Source organism: Lycium barbarum, chromosome 3 (assembly GCF_019175385.1).
Source record: "Lycium barbarum isolate Lr01 chromosome 3, ASM1917538v2, whole genome shotgun sequence".
NCBI lineage: Eukaryota > Viridiplantae > Streptophyta > Magnoliopsida > Solanales > Solanaceae > Lycium > Lycium barbarum.
In genome coordinates, this window is record NC_083339.1 from 57,436,132 (window position 1) to 57,457,532 (window position 21,401).

Genomic DNA, 21,401 nt, shown 5'->3' on the forward strand with positions numbered 1-21,401 from the left:
CAGCATCGCCGAGGGGTAAGTTTATTTCATACCTCAAGGCAAGGAAAATGGTTAGGAAGGGCTATATTTATCATCTGGTTCGTGTGCATGACTTGAAAGCAGAAGTACCGACTCTTCAGTCAGTCCCAGTGGTTAATGAATTTCCAGATATATTTCCAGATGAACTTCCAGGCCTTCCTCCTGAGAGTGAGATAGAGTTCACTATAGACGTATTGCCAGACACTCATCCCATATCTATCCCTCCTTACAGAATGGCACCGGCAGAATTGAAAGAATTGAAGGAGCAACTAAGAGATTTATTAGAGAAGGGCTTCATTAGGCCCAACACATCACCGTGGGGAGCGCCGGTGTTATTTGTAAGAAATAAAGATGGGTCGCTGCGGATGTGTATTGATTATAGGCAGCTGAATAAAGTGACAATAAAGAACATGTATCCTCTCCCCAGGATCGATGATTTATTTGACCAGTTGCAGGGCGTTAGGTGTTTTTCGAAGATAGACCTACGGTCAGGTTATCATCAGGTGCGGGTAAGAGAGGCGGATGTTCCTAAGACTGCATTCAGGACCTGATACGGGCACTATGAGTTTAGGGTGATGTCTTTTGGGCTGACCAATGCTCCAGCAGTGTTCATGGATTTAATGAACCGAGTATTCAAGCCGTTTCTTGATTTGTTTGTGATTGTATTTATTGATGATATTCTGGTTTATTCGCGATCAGAAGGGGAACATGCAGATCATTTGAGGACGGTACTTAGAATACTCCAGCACCAGAAGCTATATGCTAAATTTTCTAAATGTGAATTCTGGTTAACGTCAGTAGCGTTCTTGGGGCATATTATTGGAGCTGATGGTATCCGAGTAGACACACAGAAGATTGAAGCTGTCAAGACTTGGCCGAGACCTACGACGCCTACTGAGGTACGTAGTTTTCTGGGGCTAGCAGGATATTACAGGAGATTCGTAGAAAAGTTTGCTTCGATTTCAGCGCCTTTAACAAGGCTGACACAGAAGGCAGCCAAATTCCAATGGATCGATGCTTGTGAACGGAGCTTCCAGTTGCTGAAGGAAACGTTAACTACAGCTCCAGTTCTAACTCTTCCTGAAGGGCCAGATGGTTATGTTATTTATTGTGACGCGTCAGGTGTTGGGCTAGGTTGTGTATTAATGCAGCATTGCAGAGTTATAGCCTATGCCTCCCGGCAACTCAGGAAGCACGAAAGAAATTATCCTACCCATGATCTGGAGTTGGCAGCGGTGATTCATCCTTTGAAGATATGGAGACATTATCTATATGGCATACATGTTGATATTTATACAGATCATAAGAGTCTCTAGTATATCCTTAAGCAGAAGGAGCTGAATTTACGGCAAAGGACATGGCTAGAGTTGCTAAGAGATTATGATGTTGATATTCTATATCACCCAGGAAAGGCCAATGTGGTAGCAGATGCACTCAGCCATAAATCTATGGGTAGTTTGGCAGCTGTACCCCCAGGGCAGAAAAAGATAGTCCATGAGGTTTGTCAGTTAGCTAGTCTGGGAGTTCGTTTGACTGATTCTGATAATGGTAGCATTTTTGTGTGAGGTGTTGCTGAGTCATCTATTGTGGAAGAGGTAAAGAGATGCCAATATGAGGATCCTATTCTTGTACATTATAAAGATGCAGCACTTCAGAAGGACGAGCCCCCATTCAAGATTTCATCTGACGGGGTACTACGATACAGAGGCAGATTATGTGTACCTGAGGTTGCAGGATTACGACAACAGGTTATGGGGGAGGCACACTATGCCCGTTATTCTGTTCATCCAGGGTCAACAAAAATGTATCATGACCTTAGGTGTTTGTATTGGTGGGATGGTATGAAAAAGGACATAGCAGAATTTGTGGCCCAGTGCCCAAATTGCCAACAGGTGAAGGTCGAGCACCAGAACCCTGGGGGACTATTGCAGGAGATGGAGATTCCGACCTGGAAATGGGAGGTAATCAATATGGATTTCGTCACAGGTTTACCTCGCACTCCACGGAAATATGACTCTATCTGGGTCATCGTTGATAGATTGACAAAATCAGCCCACTTTCTTCCAGTCAGGACGACGTATTCAGCTGAGGATTACGCCAAATTGTATCTTAAGGAGATAGTGAGACTTCATGGGGTTCCCACAGCTATTACCTCTGATAGAGGGGCCCAGTTTACAACTAACTTCTGGAAATCCTTCCAGGAGGGATTGGGGACACAGGTGAGTCTCAGCACAACATTTCACCCTCAGACTGACGGACAGGCCGAGCGTACCATTCAGACGCTACAAGATATGTTACAGGCCTGTGTCATTGATTTCAGTGGCAGCTGGGATGATCACTTGCCGCTTATCGAGTTTGCTTATAATAACAGCTATCATTCTAGCATCCAGATGGCACCGTACGAGGCCCTATATGGCAGGAAGTGCAGATCACCTATAGGATGGTTTGACGTTGGTGAGACTAAGTTGATAGGCCCAGATATGGTTCAGCAGGCTATCGATAAGGTGAAGCTCATTCAGGAGAGATTACTGGCAGCCCAGAGTCAGCAGAAGTCATATGCAGATAATCGACGTCGACACTTGGAATTTCAGATTGGCGACTGGGTGTTCTTGAAGGTGTCACCCATGAAGGGTGTTATGAGATTCGGCAGGAAAGGGAAATTGAGCCCGAGATACATTGGACCTTATCATATCATTCGTAAGGTAGGCCAAGTTGCCTACGAGTTAGACCTACCAGCTGATTTAGAGGCAGTACATCCGGTTTTCCCTGTGTCAATGCTTCGGAAGTATATAGGCGATCCTTCCAGGGTGTTTCCTACTGATGATATCCAGGTAACAGAGGAGCCATCATACGAAGAGCAGCCTATAGCCATACTTGATCGACAAATCAGGAGGTTGCGAACCAAAGACGTGGCTTCAGTTAAAGTGTTATGGCGGAACAATAACAGGGAGGAAATGACTTGGGAAGCTGAAAAGGAGATGAAGGAGAAATATCCTCACTTGTTTCCCACGCCTACAGGTAACCTAAACCCCCTTGCTTGGTTGTGTTAATTGTCTGATCAATCTGTATGTTGGTAAATAAAGAAAACCTTTCTCAAGACTTTTATAAAACCCAACGGGATTAATTTAACATTCGTGGACGAATGTTATAAAGGGGGGAAGAATGTTATATCCCGTATTTTTATACATTGGGACATTTTAAACTAAACGCGACAAGTTAAAAACAAGACTATTTTAAGATACGAAGTAGAGACTTTAACTTCCGGTTTTGTTTCAAGTCACAAGTTACCTATAAATTTCATTTGGTATAGAAGCATTAATGGAAAATTGGGATTAAATTAACCATGATTAGATTATTAAGTGGGATTAAAAAACTAAATCAGTCCATTAAACAAAGCCAAGTGTGGCCGTGTATGTATGTGGAGATGGTCAATGATAATTGACTCAAATATTGAGTGGGACACATGTCCAACCCATGGACATCATATATATAGTAAGAATGCTAATTCATTCTACACTAACTAAATCATTTGCATCTTCACAAAGTTAAGAACATTAGAGATAGAGAGAGAGGGTCTCGGCTAGAGCTGGCCGAGAATGGGGCTGCTCCAAGTTGATCAAAATTCAGTTTCTCAAGCAATTGAACTCCCTCGAAGGTGTATAATAACGTGTAGCATTCATTGGAATAGCAAGAACAAGTGTTAAAATTCAAGAAGTGAATTTGAAGGGCTAGCCGATTGAAGGATTGAGTGACAAAGTAAGAGTTGATCATCTTTCATATGTTTGTGGTGAATTGAATGTTTATGATTGTGCATGTTGGTATTGGACTATTTTTCTTAAAGTTGAAGTGGGTCGTGTGCTATAAACTTAGGTGAAATGATGCTTAATCTTCTTGTACATGTATTGGGAATGGATTGAATGTGTTGTAGTATGGATAAATAGATGAAAATCATGAAGTTGTTGTAGTTGTGTTGAAGCCGTGTAGGGGACTGATTTGGGAAAGGTTATGGACTGTTTTGTGTCATGCTTTAATTGTTGTTGTTATGGACATTGTGGTGTATTGTATGCATTATGAATATGTGAATTGAGGAGTAAAATAAATGAATTATGTTGAAGTAGGAAAACGGTCCAAACCGTGGACTGTTTTAATGATAGGGGTAGATTAGTGCGTTTTGAATGTTGATTGTTGTTATGATCGTATAGTGAAAGTGAAGTTTAATGATTCAAGTTGAAATTGAAATGGGTTGTGGGCTGTTGTAAGAATTAATATGATGCTAAAACAGTTCCAATAATCGTATAAGTAATGTTGTAAACGTGTTGTTGTCGTTGTAGTTGAAGTTGGAAAATTGCGAAGTGAAAATGGTAATGTTGTGTGTGCTGTTTAGCCGTGAATAGGGGGCTGTTTTAAATGATGTACGGACTGTCCAAAGTTCCCTTAAGTCATGTTTAAATAATTCCGAGTTGGTACTCGAAAGTATGACTAGCAATGTTAGCTTGTGGCACTAGTTGGTTTGAATGCGAACGAAACGTCGTCTAAATGTTAGAAAGGGATTATTAACGCTAAAATACGTATTGAATTCCCTCGTAGACTAATCGTAGCTCTTGATATCTTGATATAGGATAAGGTACTATTGGGCAGCAAGTACAAGTTATAATACGACTAAACGCTAAAGGTATGTATAGCCTGTTCCTTCTTTCTTTTGGCATGTCCTAGACGTAAGTAAGAAATGATATGAGCCTTGGAGTAAAGTCTACTCTCTAGTTCCAAACATGACTTATGATCCTATTCATTCCTTAATGTTATTGTCACGAGCCTACTATATGATTGACTAACAAATGATGTATGGAAATTCCTACTCTTAAAGAATTGCATAATTAGAGTCATATTTGACTTTCAAAAGCCATGTCATGTTAGATTGATACAAGTATATGAATCCTGAAACGTTCCTTGCTATGGTTTGTAATAAGATTTAGAAAGAACTGAATATGATTATTATCCTGACACTTGAAAGCTGATTAGTTACTTATCTATTGAGTCTCCAAAGATGATTTGGTATGTGGTTGCTTATTATTCTGCTCGTGCTTACCGTTACATCCTTCACTGAGTCCCGGGCCAGGACACGTTTTCGTGCGCATATTTACTATATTATTCACCGAGTCCCTCACTAGAGGGCCGGGACACGTTATATATATATATATATATATATGATGATATAGACGTTCATGCCCGCAGGTACAGACGTTCGTTTCGGAGATCCGCCAGCCTAGGATATCTATTCAGCTACTTGGGATTTCTCCTTTGTTCCGGAGCCTAGCTTGTGGTATAAATCCCTTTTGTTGTATATATATGTGTTTGTTCGGGGTACGGCGGGGCCCTGTCCCGTCATATGACATTGTCATTACTCTTAGAGGTCTGTGGACATTTGTGTGGGTCTGTACATAGTTGTTGTTTCGTTGTATGGATATGACTTATGTTTTGGGGTGTACCCACTCGTAGTGGCAGCCTTGTCGGCTCGCGTATATATATACATATGTTTTGGGATGTTGGGCGTAGTGGCAGCCTTGTCGGCTTGCGTAGACATATATATATATATATATATATATATATATATATATATATATATATATATATATATATATATATATATATATATAATTGATATGAAAGTTGTAACTCCTCAGGAGACAGGTGGCTGTGGTATGCATATATATATGATAACTTTAAAATAACGTCTTGCCTTTTATACAAATAAGATCACGACATGCTAGCTGTAGATGATAATAGTTAACAGGTGATATGAGTGTCCAATTCGGACACTAGTCACGGCCTACGAGGTTGGGTCGTGACAGTTGAAGGCATGATCAGTTCCATCTGGATGAGGGATTCGACAGCAACCACAGTTGGTAGGATCAGAGTTGCCGAATCTAGCAGTAATATCATCAGTAGGAACTCTTCTATTTAAAATTCTCCTTGTCATAAAGGACATTTTGAAGGGAAGATTTTCTGCCAGAATTTGGCAATAAAAGGAGTCTCATCTCTGCCTTGTCTTAAGTAATTCCAAGCACTACTGACAAAGAATTTTCCAGATTGTTCACAAGCCCAAATAGGTTTGTCCTCATCAGAATTGAAAACAATGTTCAAGCCAACAATATAATTTTTAACAAAATCAGGAATATGAAAGCCACATGAACCCCATGACCAAACGCCCCCAATCAGGATCTCATTGAGTTGAATATTAGGAGGTCTAGTCTCAGCAGATAGCATTATGTATATGGGGCCAACTTGAGTCCAGTTGTCATACCAAAATGCTATGTTCCCAAAATCCACCTTCCATATGATCTTTCTCTCTAACTTGTCCTTGATCTTTCAAAGCTCTTTCCAGTTATGAGGATTACCATTGTACCATCTTTTAACAACCATATGAGATTTTTTACAGTACTTGTACTTCGAAAATTCAGCCCAAAGACTCTTGGAAGTTCTAGCCCTCCAGCATTGCTTAGCAGTGAAAGATCTGTTGATGTCAATCCATTTCCTAAAGTTAGCACCCCCTTCTTCATATAGGAATGTCAAGTTATCCCATGACACCCAATGTTGTCTTATGTGATCCTCATTATTCCCCTAGAATTTTGTTTTAACAAGCACCTTCTCAACCAGTTTAAATAAAGACTTGGGAGGCTGCATGACTGCAAATAAGTGGGAGGGCATGGCTTGAAGAACATGTTTTATGAGGATGGCTGTTCCCCCAACTGAGAGTAGTTTATTGCACCATCTTCTAGTCTTGTTGATAATCTTGTTAACTAGGCCAAAAAAGAAAGATTTATACTTTCTGCCCAAGTATAAAGGACAACCAAGATAGTTGAAAGGGAAACCTTCCCTCCTCATCCCTGTAATTCTGAGAGCCCTGAGAATTCTTCTATCACTAGCCTTTGGATGAAGTATCACGTTGCTTTTCATCTTGTTGATAACCTGCCCAGAGACTTTTTCATAAGTATCTAGAACGTACATCACTTTCTTGAGAGATTTTCTGTTACCAGCAGTGAATAGGATAATATCATCTGCAAAGCTAATATGATTGGTACTAGGACCCTTCTTGTTCATGTAAAAATTTGTAAACTGGGGTGTATCATGAAGCTTGTTCAGCATAATAGACAATAGTTCAGCACTAAGTACAAAAAGAGAAGAGAAATAGGATCCCATTGTCTCAATCCATTCTCAGATTTGAAAAACCCATATCTACCACCATTAACTACTACAGAATACCAGTTTTTAGAGATAAATTTGAAAATAAGGTTGGTCCATTTATCAGAAAAACCAAATTTCCAGAGAATGAGACAGAGATAGGACCAAGAGACTGTATCATAGGCCTTGGACATATCAAGTTTCAACACTACATTACAACCTTTGTTACTCTTACCCATGTCATGATGATCTCTTGAGCAAGAAGAATGTTTTTAGAGATCATTCTACCTTTCACAAAACCACTTTGGTTCTGAGAGATCATTTTAGGCAACAAAGAGGAAAGTCTATTGTTGATAACCTTGGAAATGATCTTACTAGTGACATTACATAGGCTAATAGGCCTTATGTCTGAGAAATCCTGGGGATGATCCACTTTAGGAAGCATCACTAGGGAAGTATGAGATTGGAAGATCAGCCCCATTAAAGAAGCTCTGAATAGCATTGCACGGATCAGTTTCAATAATATCCAGGTGGTCTGGAAAAACCTAACATTAAGGCCATCGGGCCTGATGCACTATCAGGATCTATTGACATAACTGTATCTTTAATATGTTGAACTGTTGGAATAGCTTCCAGCATGTCATTGTCCTCCCTGGTAACTTTAGAGGGGATAACCTCCAAAATAGACTCATCAAGATCATCTTGATTTGAAGAGAACAAGTTCTGAAAATAAGAGACTGCAGCATCAACAATATTTTGGTTGCTCCTCATCCAAATACCACTTTCATCCTTGATTTGTTGGATACTCAGCCTCCTTCTCTTTTCTTTGATGGTGTTATGGAAAAAAGTTGTATTAGAATCTCCTTCATTCATCCATTTGACTATTTCCTTCTATCTAAGGAAGGATTCTTTTCTTTTAACTGCCAAAATATATTGGGCATTGGTATGTCTCAGGTTAGTTCTATTGATTGGACTGTTATCCTGAGTCAGCAACTGTTCTAGTTCCAAGACCTTAGCCTCCAGTTTGTCAGTTTCTTCAAACACATCTCCAAATGCCTCCCATGACCATATGCTCAATCTCTTATTGGTTCTTTTAAGTTTTTGGTGAAGGACCCAAAGATTATTCCCTTCAACATCATCATCCCATTACTGTTTCACTAAAGAGAGAAAATCATCATGATCAACCCAAAAATTAAGAAATTTAAAAGACTTGATGGCTGCCACAGCATTTCCTTCCCTGTACACATGAGAAAATCGAATTTCTTTATCCCTCAACAATGTAATAATTTTCCTGACTATTGCTTGGTCAGATCCTTTGTCTAGATTCACTATCAAAGGTGCATGATCTGAGCTTGTTCTTGCAAGGTGACTAACTGTCACCACATCAAAAAAATCTGACCATTCAGTGTTATAAAGCAATCTATGAAGTCTCTTCCACATAGTATTGGGTGCGTCTCTATTGTCACACCAAGTGAAAGTTTTGCCAAAATATCCAGCATCTTGTAATCCTACATCTTCTAGACAGTTAATGAAATCCATGATATTGGAAATCAAAAAAGGACTACCTCCTTTCTTCTCTGAGGGATCTAGAATAACATTGAAATCACCCATCACCCCCCCCCCCCCCAAGGGCCATTAACAATATTGGCAATGTCCAATATGTCATCCCAAAGATCTTTTCTTTCTTAGATTGTGCATTTAGCATACACCGTAGTGATATGAAGACTATCACAGCCGAGCACGCCTTTCACCACTAAAGTAACTTGTTGTTCAGTATTGGATATCATAGTGACATCATAAGTGTTGCCCCAAAACCACCAGATTTGACTATTGATATTGCTAAAACAAAAATCCATGCCCAGCATTCTTCTATAACAACCAATAAACTCACCAGCCATGAATGGTTCCTGAATGATCACCATAGAAATTCTATGTTGTTTCATTAAATTAATAAGTCTAGCAAAATCCCCTTGAGTGTTAACACTCCTTATATTCCAAGACAGGATATTAATCATTGGAAACAGATGGGGGTTTTTCAATTTTTTTGAGCTTTTGGGCTCTAGTTTTTAAAGGAGAAGTTAGGCAAGAGTTCGTAACTTTGACTCCTCTGGGAGATAAATTACCAGCTAGAATGTTAGTATTATCAATAACATCCTTGTAAGATGTAGCAGCATAGATCAAGCTCCTAGTTGTTTCATCGTCTGATTTGGAACATTCATCATTGGAAACTTCTTCTTCTTCATCAAGATCACCTTCTGCATTTGTATCTTCTTTTCCACTTTCTTCTTCCTCTTCAGTCACCTCATACTCTTCAGTACTTGACGCAACTTTTTCTGGCAAATTTTTGGGAAATATCACCTAGATTGATGGTGATAGTTCCTCTCTTCATCAAGTCAGTGTCTTGAACCTCTCTGATGAAGCCATCATCATTTCTATTGGGGATTTCTTCTAACTTAAAGCTGCTCATGTTCTTGTTTTGATTTTTTGGAGGTACCGCTTCTACTGGGACTTGATCATTATTCCTTTGTTTTGCCTTGTTCTTCTTGTTATTTGGTGTTTCTCCCATCCCATCAACCTTATCAACTAGAGTGGGCTGGATACTTACTTTCTTTTTTTCTTTTGAAGCTTCAGCATTGGAATTCATTTCCCCTGTCTTGTTTTCTTTCTCGGGCCTTTTGATCTCCTTAGAAATAGAACTTTCAGTGGTGGATTTATTATTCAGTTTGTCCCGAGGTTTCATAGCTTTGGAAGTCTGCCCCTCATTCATAACTTTCCCCTTGGTAGCATTTTTTCTTTTCTTATTAGTAACAGTTACAAATCCTTCTTCATCTTCCGCGAAAGTTATATCAGTGGAATTCCCTCATTTTTCTTTTTGTTCTTTGGACTGATCTTCATTCTTTTTGTCCTCAGAAGCCTTAGAGTTTTCAACTCGGTTCTTCTTCTCCAGAACTCTGCATTCAACCAAAGAGTGTCCCAAAAGACGACAATGTTTCCAATATTTAGGGACAGATTCATATTCGATTTTCTAAGAAAAACCCCCCTAAACCAGTATTTTCATCCTCTACACCTACCCAAACCGATTCGACAAGGGGTTTGCATAGATCTATTTCAACTCTAACTTTTGCCATACTTGGTCTAGTACGGTATTTGGTGGCAGCATCTTCAGCTAAAGGGATTCCAACCGGACCCAATATTTGCTTTATATAATCCCATCTGTGGCAATTCATCTTTAATATAGGGAGCAAGACCCAAACCGGAGCATAAGGAATATCTTCCTTCGGTTTCCAGTCGGGGGTCCATTTGCTGAGCCACATCTCAAAATTATCAATTTCTATCCTTCTTCTAAATCTAACAGAGTTGTAGTCTTCTTCATTAGAAAATTCAATGAAGACATTATGTAAATCATACAACCCCAATTTTAGTGTTACCGGTCGGTGAGCACCGACCGGATCTTCTCAATTTGTGGTCTCACCTTTATGCATCTTCCCACAATCAGATATTTGCAATCCTCATACATAGCTCCATGGAAGTCCTTAGCTTTGAAAATTATAACAGGCATACCGTTGTGGTTCGAGTTTCTCGCGATGACCGGAGTTCTAGAAGGAAGGGAATTGGGAATTTTTGCAGTGTTGATCGCAGTAGAATAGGAATTTTGGGGTTGAGCCTCATCAGTAGAAAACCTGGTTGAGGATGATGGGTTTTGGTTGACCAGACATGCTGTTGCGTTGCCGTCCGGTGGCTCCATGAGAGAGGGGGTGGGTGGGCCAGGATTAGAAGCTGTTAGGAAATAGCCGTTTTAGGGAGAGAATTTTTAGAGAGAGAAATATTTTTTTTATCCAGTTCATTTCCAAGGGATTAACTATCCCATATTCTATATGGGATAGCTAATCCCACCATTTTAGTACATCCCATGAGATTGTCATCCCTTATCCTACTAAGCAAATGCGGGATAAATAATTCTGCATTTTATCTCGGAATTGCTATCCTTTATCCCACCAACCAAAGAACTCCTATGTATCTGCCCACCTGTGATAAGAACAGTGTAAATGTTTGATGAGACCTTGTGGTGTTTGCTTGAAATTTCCCAAAAATTGAGTCTGCGAATCTAATTTTTGAGTTTTTGGAATGAAATGTTAGCTTTCTGTCACGACCCAACCCCGTGAGCCGCGACTGGTGCCCTACTTAGGCACCCCAAACAGACTCACAAACCAGATCATCATACGTTGTTCGAACTGAAAACTAATAGCAGACGTCACACAAACATTGATCGAACACTTATCTTAAGCGGTCGCCCGTGCAGAACAGTCATATCAAAATCAGAAAGGTGGCGGAATATACATCGCCCAAATGCATACACACACGTACGAACTCATGGGCCGTCTTGGCCATAGTAGCATACGGGCCGCTTAAGAACGCAAAACAGATCCACATACAAACACACCGGACCCACGACCCACAAATATGACTACTGGCCTCTAAAACAAAACAGAACATACGAACATATGACGGGACAGGGCCCCGCCGTACCCAAACAGTCACAAATGTACAGAATACACACATAGCCGAAGGTATGTACCAAGAGTTAAGCTCCGGATCAAGGGGAGCTCTCCAAAATAGCAGAATAAGTAGCCTAAACCAGAGGGTCACCCAAACGAGCTTCTGTACCTGCGGGCATGAAACGCAGCCCCCGAAGAACAGGGGGTCAGTACGGGAGAAGTACTGAGTATGTAAACCAGAAGGTACAGAAATCACAATCCTAACTGGAGTCAGAAGGAACAAACACAAACGTCAAAGTAGCAAATCAAACCTGTACGGAAGATAAATGTACAAATGCAAATAAAAATCATGTATAGGGCTTAGGAACGTGGTCACCCCCGACGCTGGTGCCACAACACATCATACTCCAGAAGTTTTTCAAATCTCCGTACAGTCTCCAGACAAATCGTATCACACACATATCACATCATCAGAACATATCAAATGCCATATCACATCATAACTCCATAGACGGTAACCGGCCCTATGGCGAGGCCTCGGAAACCGTAACACATCATACTTCCGAATATGGTATAGCGCGCACGATCACAAGGTCGACCCGGGTACCGACGAAGGAAATCATAGCGAATGGCACGAACGGAGTAGTGCAGAGACCATATGCATCTTAAAAGTAATTTACAGGACTCGACACATAATTACATATAGGCATATACCGACGCCAGAAGGCTCGAAGTAGGAGTCAGGTCGATCAAAATTGATATATAGAAGTTACGAATTTCCAAACTGCAAAACCTTTGAAAAACAATTCACAGGTCATTTTCCGAAAATCTAGTATCGTTCATAATACAAAACGTTCAATAACGATATAGGAAATTTCAAACGAACCTTTGAGTCATAGGCAAACGATTACTTTTCATATCGGACGGGAATAAGTCAAACAAATCCAATAAGGGAAGCCTCGGGGCTTGCGGGCCCACCTCGAGTCAAATCGAGGCGGCGGACACAAATCACAGACTTTAGGCTCCATAAAGCCATCTACGAAGGTTTCGGAGAGATTCAGACACCGTAGCAAAAGTTATGGAGGTTTGAACATTCTTTCAATCAAATATAAGGAATATGCTTCAATTGCGCTGAATGAATAGTGGCCAAAATTAAACTTGGATTTCCAAGAACAGAATTATCCCCGAGGGTCCGATCTTAACCTAGTATAACTAGGACATGCCAAAAGAAGGAAAGGTAGGCTTTACATACCTGGATTGCGCCTTACGCTCGTCAAATCTCAACTCCCGTTTCGTCCAAAAACTGCAAATGGTCACTTTTACCAGTTACTATTCATGAAAGTTAACATTTTAACCTTTGGGTTATACTTGGCTACAGAAATTTCGGCAGCACTTCCTCTATACATTTGACACCCCGAGAATTTAACTCGGCTCAACACAACCAACAACAACCCAACAACAACATCAACAATTTTTCATAATTCACAATAAGACATAATATAACACCATTAGTCTACTTTCCAATGTAATGCCATAATTCTTCCAACACTTCCAAATCAATGCCAACTTACATCATTCTTTCCATTAAGTCACTACTTTTCCAATTTTTCCTAACCTTCAACATACAAGTTCGTTATACACTTCCATCTTCCAAATTCATCAACAATAATCATAATTTGCCTCTTGATACATTCATTTTCCATTTTTACATAAATCATAACAAAGTTGCATATTCTCTTACAACAACTTAATAACCATTTTTCCAAGACAATAAAGATTGTTATCTTTCCATTCACTTCACCATAACACACTTAGCATACAAACAAGATCAAATTCATATTCCATACCCAACATAGCACCACACGGCCACTTCCTACATTCTCCAATTTTCACTAATTCATTCCACTTTCATTTCTAACACAATTTCCATCATACTACAACTAAATTACATCATGAATTCAAGCCATCTTAAACATACAATTCATGCATAAATTCGGCCACCATGAACACCATCCCAACACACAAAGTTTCCAAGTTTTTCATTCATTCACACATACTACAACATACATACATATATCTTATGGCATGAAAATGGAAAAATCCTTACCTTTCTTCAAGTTCTTCACTTGGAGGTTAAAATTGTTTTCTGTCCACAATACTTATACCAACTTGTAGAGGGCCTTGAGTTTAGCACTAATCTCACAACCAAAGAATTTTTGAACCAAAGATTTGGGCTCCAAAATTTTTTTTCTTTCTTTTCTTTCTCTTTCTCTTCTCAAACCCGAAATGCTCCCTTTCTTTTTCTTTGTTTGTTCTTGTTCCTTTTTCTTGAAGCTTCCTTACACTTATCCATTATATGGACTTATCACATAATAAAAATTAATAATTCCATGGGCCAAGGCCTACATGGCCGGTTGGGCCCCTTAAAATTGGGCCTCACTTCACCTTTTTTTTTAGCCCAAAATGGTTGGCTAATTATTGTAATTCATAAGGCAAATTTCCAAAATTCCAATTTTTTTTTTTTTTTTTTTGCCCTTGGCCTCCTTTCGTAATTCCGCACCATTGAATTCATAACCTACACATTCATACCAAGTAAGGTTCAATTGTGGCCTTATTCATCACAAGTCCATTTATCTTGAATTTTTCGAATAAACAAAAATGTCGGATGTAACACTTTCGACCTGATTTTACCAAAAGATATTAATTCCTTTTCTGGAAATTTTAGAACTCAATTTTCAAATCTTCAAACCAAAAGAGAAGATTTGGAAAAAAATAGTTTTGATCTTTTCTAAATAACCAAAAAGGTGAAATAAACACTTTTAACATAAATTCAAAAATTGATTTGAAAGCTGCTTTTAATTTTCCATATGTTTCTTGCCTTTATCAATGCAGGTTTCAGTAGGGCTGGGCATAAATACCGAAAATCAAAAAATCGGACCAAACGGAATTAATTCAATTTTTTTTTATTTTTCGGTTCGGTTTCGGTTTATGTTTTCAGAAACTTCGGTGTTCGGTTTTTAGAGTTCGGTGTTTCGGTTTAAACCAAAATTTAATACATTACCCAAAAAAATTAAAATAGTCCGGGCCCATTTAGTTTAAGCCCAAAAAAAATCCAATTGTAACAAGCCTAAAAAAAATCTAATTGCAATATCCTTAACAAAGGAAGGTGACTAGGATGTGTCTTTAGGATTAATGTACGTCCTTTATGTGGTTTTTTAATTATTCTTGCTGTATGTATATAACACCTAGGAATCCTATATCATAGTTATGGTTTTCTGTTCTTGTGTATCTTGTTTGTTTGATTTTGATTTCAATTTATCAGTTTTATGTTTTATTACTTTTGAGAATATAAATTAGTGTAAATGGAATCGCTTCTAATATCATATTAAAAAAATCGAAACGAATCGAACTTCAAAAAATTGAAACCGAAAGAACCGAACCGAACTAATTGGGTTCGGTATTCGGTGTCCACCTTCAAAAAACCAAAACTGAAATAGCCAAAACGAAGTTTGAAAAAATCGAACCGAACACCCACCCCTAGGTTTCAGCCTCCATGTTCATGTTGGGTGCGCATTCGATTCTTTCCTTTCCTTTCCTTTATTTTTCCTGGTTGGAGTTTTCTTGAAAAATATAATACTTCATCTGTTCCAATTTATGTGATACTTTTCTCTTCACAAGACTCAAAATGCATGAACTTTGACTAACATTTTAAGATGTATTTTTTTTTACCAAATTGTTGTGAGAAAATTTGCAACTATAGTGCTTTTCATATAGTTTTCAAATATATAAATTTTAATCTTAAACAATTGAGTTAATCTAATCCAATTTAGCTTCAAAGTTTTGTCAAATTGACTCTCGAAAAGCGAAAAGTATCACATAAATCGGGATGAAGAAAGTATACAGGGGCGGCTCAATGATGTTGGTGGCCTAAAGCGAAAATATATCAAAAGGTCCTTAAACTTATTTCGCAAAATTCATATAATTTATAATGAGACACAAAAGAACCCCCAAATGTTTTATCTAACGGTAAGGCACGCACATCACAATTCCCAACTTTACCGTAGGCAAAAGCATGGTAATTAAATGTAGCAAGGTAGAAAAACAGGCCTATTATCCATCGAGGTTCTAATTTTGTGTCACTTGCTTTTAGTGATTTCTCAGTTAAAAAAGTTGACAAATGTACTTGATTTCTGATGCATGGATCAAAACATGACAAAATTAAGTAGCTAATTTAGAAAAATCGAAAGTAAAATCATAAAAAACGTGAAAGAGAAATGAGTGTACATAGAGAAAGAAAAATTAGAATCAACAAAAAATATTAATATACTATTTAATTTAAAGAATTTTTTTACCGTTATTTACTCACTCATTTGTACATCTTCAATCAAACTAAAATAAAAGTTAATTTTTTTTAATTATTAATATTAATAATAATACATAAATTATGTGTTATATATAATAATATATAATACCTAGTATTTGTAGTAATTTTGGGGGCCTAAGGCAAAGGCTTCATTTGCCTTACCCTTAGGCCGGCCCTGAAAGTATAATAGTCGAGCATATTTTCCTTTGTTGTTCCTCATTATTGTTCTCTTGTAATATAGATAATATAAAAGTTGTAAGATTTTTTAAAAGAAATGAAACTGCTTACATAATTTATGCTTTCTTTATAGAAGAATTTCCTTCCTGTTGTTCAGCTCATTTGGATTAGCTCATTGAAAGTAGCAGATTATAGTAAGGATTGTTTGGTTGTTGGTTAGAGTTATGTAAATATTAGTAATGTAAGAATTAGTTATGCATGCAGAGTTTAGTTATTTATGTATCAATAATTCATGTATCAGTTATTCCATCTCCTATTCTGTATAAAATAATACATAAATTAACTCATAATTTTTACATATTTTATTACGTGGGATTAAAAAATGATAATCAAACATCGTACTTGATGTGCTGAATTTTATACAAAGCTACTAAAAAGGTATCAAACATGGAATGAGTTGTGCTAATTTTAATACGTGAATAGCTTCCTTCCTAGTCAACAACCAAACGACTTCTAAGTGTTTAAAAAACTTTAGTGCATAAACGGATTATATAAATGGAAAAGGGTCAGATTTGCCGATATACTTTTAAAAAAAGCTATTTTTCCCTTCGATATACATTTTGACATATTTGTCCTTGTCATCCAACTTTCACGCCATACTTGTCCTTTCCATCCAACTTTCAGACTATATTTACCCTATCTGTTTAATCCCCATCGCCCTATATAATTTAACCTATGCGACACATTTTTTTCAATTAAATCTAGTAACCCATTTAAACCCTCTTAACCCACCCCCACCCACCCAACCTGCTAAAAATTAAAACCCAAAAGCTTCATTGTTCATCCATGGTGGATACAATTTCACCACTCAAAGCTCTTCCAACCAACTTATTTTCTTCAAATTCAATTCAGAATATATTGAAGAAAACTAGCTTCTGCGTGCATCACATGTGCATCTCGTGTGTCCTATGTGCATCTCATGTCACTCGGACTGCTAGTGGATCCCGAAAATGACCCATTTTTTTAATTTTTTTTTAAATTGTTTTTACTACATGGGGGGAGGGGAAGGGAAAATGGGGAAAGGGATTACAATGTGGGGATTCGAACCCTCACCAACAAGGTGAGAGTTCAAGTAGCCAACCAACTGATCTACTAAATCCCGCCAACCCATTTTCTATATCAATTTGATTTGACAGTGTATTAGATAGTGTTATAGTTGTATATTAATTTCTTATTTGGGTTTGAGAGTGTGACATTCAATTTTGTAGTGAAGAGAGTGGTCCTGTCGGCAGCGGTAGTGAGGTTGAAATTTGAGATTTTGAGTGAGGAAACTAAGAAGATTGGGCGTGAAGATGGTAAAGTACATACAAAATGGCACCAGAAATGGCTGCAAGGAGGAGAATAATGCAGATGCTAATTGTTGACACCTAATTTCGTCCCTCCTTTATTTCAATTTATTTCCTGGAACTTCTAATTTATTGACGAGCTAAACACTTTGTTTTCACTAATATTTTATTTTCTACTACTATTAACATCGTTACTTTCATCTTCACTATTCTACTATCAATATTACTATTATTACTTTATCACAAATTTTAAATGGTTCGTCATCGTTTCATTTTAGGATTTGTACTCGTTAAATTAACTTTACTTTATTAAACCCTTTACTTTCTATATACTAATTACTATTTATCTTCACATAATATATATTGTACTAGTTACTAGTCATTAAATTAGAAGCCCGGGGATAATTTAAGTAAAGGAGGAAGGATCCATGAAATTCAGCCAAATCCCAAGCCCAATCAAACAAATATTTTTCGGATCCCCACTATCCCTCACACTTTCGGACCAACGATCTAGCCCAACAATCATTTCGCTACCCAAAACCGACCAGCCCAACATTACCCGACCCGTCCGGCCCACTACCTTAATTAAAGACCTAAACTCCTTCATCGCCAAGAAGAAGACGACAGCCGCATCTCTCCTCTCATCCCTCTCTCTTGCCCTTTCTCTTCCTCTCTCCTCCACTTCAGGCGAAAACTCAGTCCCTCTTTCAGCCATGGCAGATTTGGTCTTGCCATTTCTATACAAGTTTCTCTCTCTCCTGTCTTCAACGATCGAGTCAACACGAGATGACAAAAAATACTTTCGCTTTATCTGAAAATCTATGGATACAAAACAGAGGGTTTCAGATTCAACGTCTTTTGTGATTCAAAATTCAACTTGGAATCCCGCCCAAAAACGAGGACAAACCCTAGTTTTTCATCTACTATAAGAGGGCTTTAAGTCCTCAGCCGAAGAGATGGCTTTTTGGGTCCGTAGCATACCCTAAATTTCACACTACTTTGATTTGTTCTTTAACATTTTTTATAGAAGAATTTCTGGGTTTTGAGTTCTTTTTTAGCAGTTTGCATTTTCTAAAAAGACAACACTGATTAGTTTCTTTTCAATATACGGACCCCTCTTGAATCACTATATCTGAAAACACTCATTTGGAGTGTTAGATTATTCATTTTTATAAATTCGGCTTTTACTTTGGAGTCGAGGTAGATTCGAGGCCATCGATACTCAGTTGACTGCACTCGCAAAAGGTCAGCACTGTCCCTCTTCTGCTCTTTTGTTCGAAATAGCATATTCTGTTATGAATGCAATTTATTAGGTTTAGAGGTGATGAAATGATTATACGACATATCGATGTTGGTTGCTGATTCAATGTGGTCTCAAATCTGTGTTCTGTGCTAAGTTCTATTAGCAATCATGTATTAGACCTAGTTATATTTTCAGTTTGATTAGTATGCCTCTATGAAGATAAACATATCTCAGACCATGATACCAGTCATATCCGAGTGTTTGTTTATGAAAAATTCATGAAATAAATCTGTCAATACCTATACTAGTTTTAATAGTCTATGTTATGTGTTAGTAGTGTAATATGACTGTATTCAGGGTCCGTTGTGGGGTTTAGATGTTGTATATAGGAATTCGACAACAAAAATACTCTGTTTCGCAGTTTGTCCATGTTTAGTCCTATTGGCCTAATCCCATCACTGGTATGTTTTCGAAGCATATTTGGTCATGATTTATAAGTATCTAACTGTCTGCCCTCTTAATGAGTTCATGAGAGTTTTAAATCCAGCAAAGGTGTTGCGTTATTCTGAATCTGTTCGTTTTTTTGGGTACTTAGTATGTGTTTGATTGAGTTAGTTCAGTCCTTGCTCCAGTCAATATCTTTTCTATTTGTGCTTTCCTATTATGCCCTACTTGTTTTGAAATCGGTAGACGAAAGCATATTGGTACCAGGTGGAAAGATTGTGTCATGAGTGTGTCTTGTGTTTGATTTTTATTTAGAACAGAATGTTGTTGGTTTAATTTAGGATTATGAAATGTACCTCTATGATGATTATATGTTGACATCAACAGGTCGCGAACTCAATAGGAATCAAGCAAGATCTATGTGTAGCTAATACATGCTTAACATGTCATACTTCATATTCATTATTATCCTCTCCCCGTGTCTGATTGACTCTGGTTGTTGTTCCTTTCCCTTTTTCCCCTGTTCTGCTATGTCTAGGGCATGAAACAAGCTGTAAATGTGCGCCCACAGCTATTTAAATTTCAAAAAAAATCTGTCCATGCTTGCCTAGAATGTTTGTTCCTCAGTCATGGTGTACCCTTTGTTGGTTTGTAGCTTTACTGTCTACCTGATTTGTCTTATATGGGTGTAAAGATTTTTGGGCCAGATTCATAAACCTTAATCAGTAGGTGCATCGACCAATAGTATTTCATGTCTTCATTTACTTCTTATCCCTTAATGAGTTTTGCTTTATAGAAGGTAAACTTACACTGGAATTCAACTCATAGGTAAGTTATAATATGTACCAAGTGTGTCTGTGACAAAAATGCAATTTGAAATGATAGGTAAAGACTGCTATAGTATTTTACCTGATACCCTTTCTGTGTGAGGCAGAAAATCAGAAGCCTCAATGCTATCTCGTGAAAATGACATTTAAAGGGCCTACATAAAATTTGTCCATCGTGTAACTCGGTGGGAACCATATAGTTATGATGGACACTGATAATTATTAATGGTGAAGATCACAATTAACATTTGATCATATTATATTGAGGGAGCAGTAAACAATACGTATGTAGCTAGAAAGGATGACTAGTTGAAAATAAGAAATCCCAAACATGGACGTTCATCATAATCTGTTTCACTTTTAAGGTTCTAAAAGTTGCTATCTTGATGCTTCATTTTGCTGCTGTATTTTCTCTAAATTTTATGCTAATCTTTATCTTCTTCTTTACATGTACACATCGGAGAAAAATGGAGTCTTAATTCGGGACTCATCATCTGCCACATTCAGTGTTGGGCTAAAAGCCCAACATAATATTCTCGGGTCATCTTCCCTCAGTCTTGTCCGCAACAAAGAAAGTAGAAAATAAATTCTGGGCTAAAGCCCAATAACAAAGCAGACCGTTCACAGCAGCCCAAAATGGGCTGAGCCTATCTCATTATTTTTTTACACCTCTATTTTACTTTATTGCATTTAACTTGTATTGTTTTGACTAACATTTCATCTTACTCTTGTTTCTTCTTAGCTTAGATGAATTATAGGAGAATTAGCATAGATAGTGTTAGAAATAACGGATAGTTAATTTAAAAGGAAACTAATAATTAATGCCACAAGTTTCATTCTCTTCTATTTAGGTTTAAACTATTTATAGTATTTACAATATTTATTTTCATTAGAATAATTGATTTTTCAAAATAGTATGACTACATATTTTGAGCTAAAGGAATCATGATTCACTCTTACTATCTTAGAAGATTCAAAACGTAAGTATGAACTCAAATATATTTCATAAACAGCTCTTCAAGGTTGAATCAATCACGTACATCTTTTAGCTAGGCGTAATTAGTAAACATAATAAAAAGGAAAAGAAAATCCTATCTTATATGTACTCCTAAAATAAAAATCAGTTAATATCTCCCCTTTTGAGTCATTTTTGAATATGTTTAAAACGTTACACCATCCCACGTTTCCTTCAATTTATTTATAACTAAACTCTTTTATGCAAATTATCATTTCCTACAAGACCTATTTTAAATATCATTCTCATATATCTATCTATAATTTTAGCAAATACTTACAAAGCTATTTTCT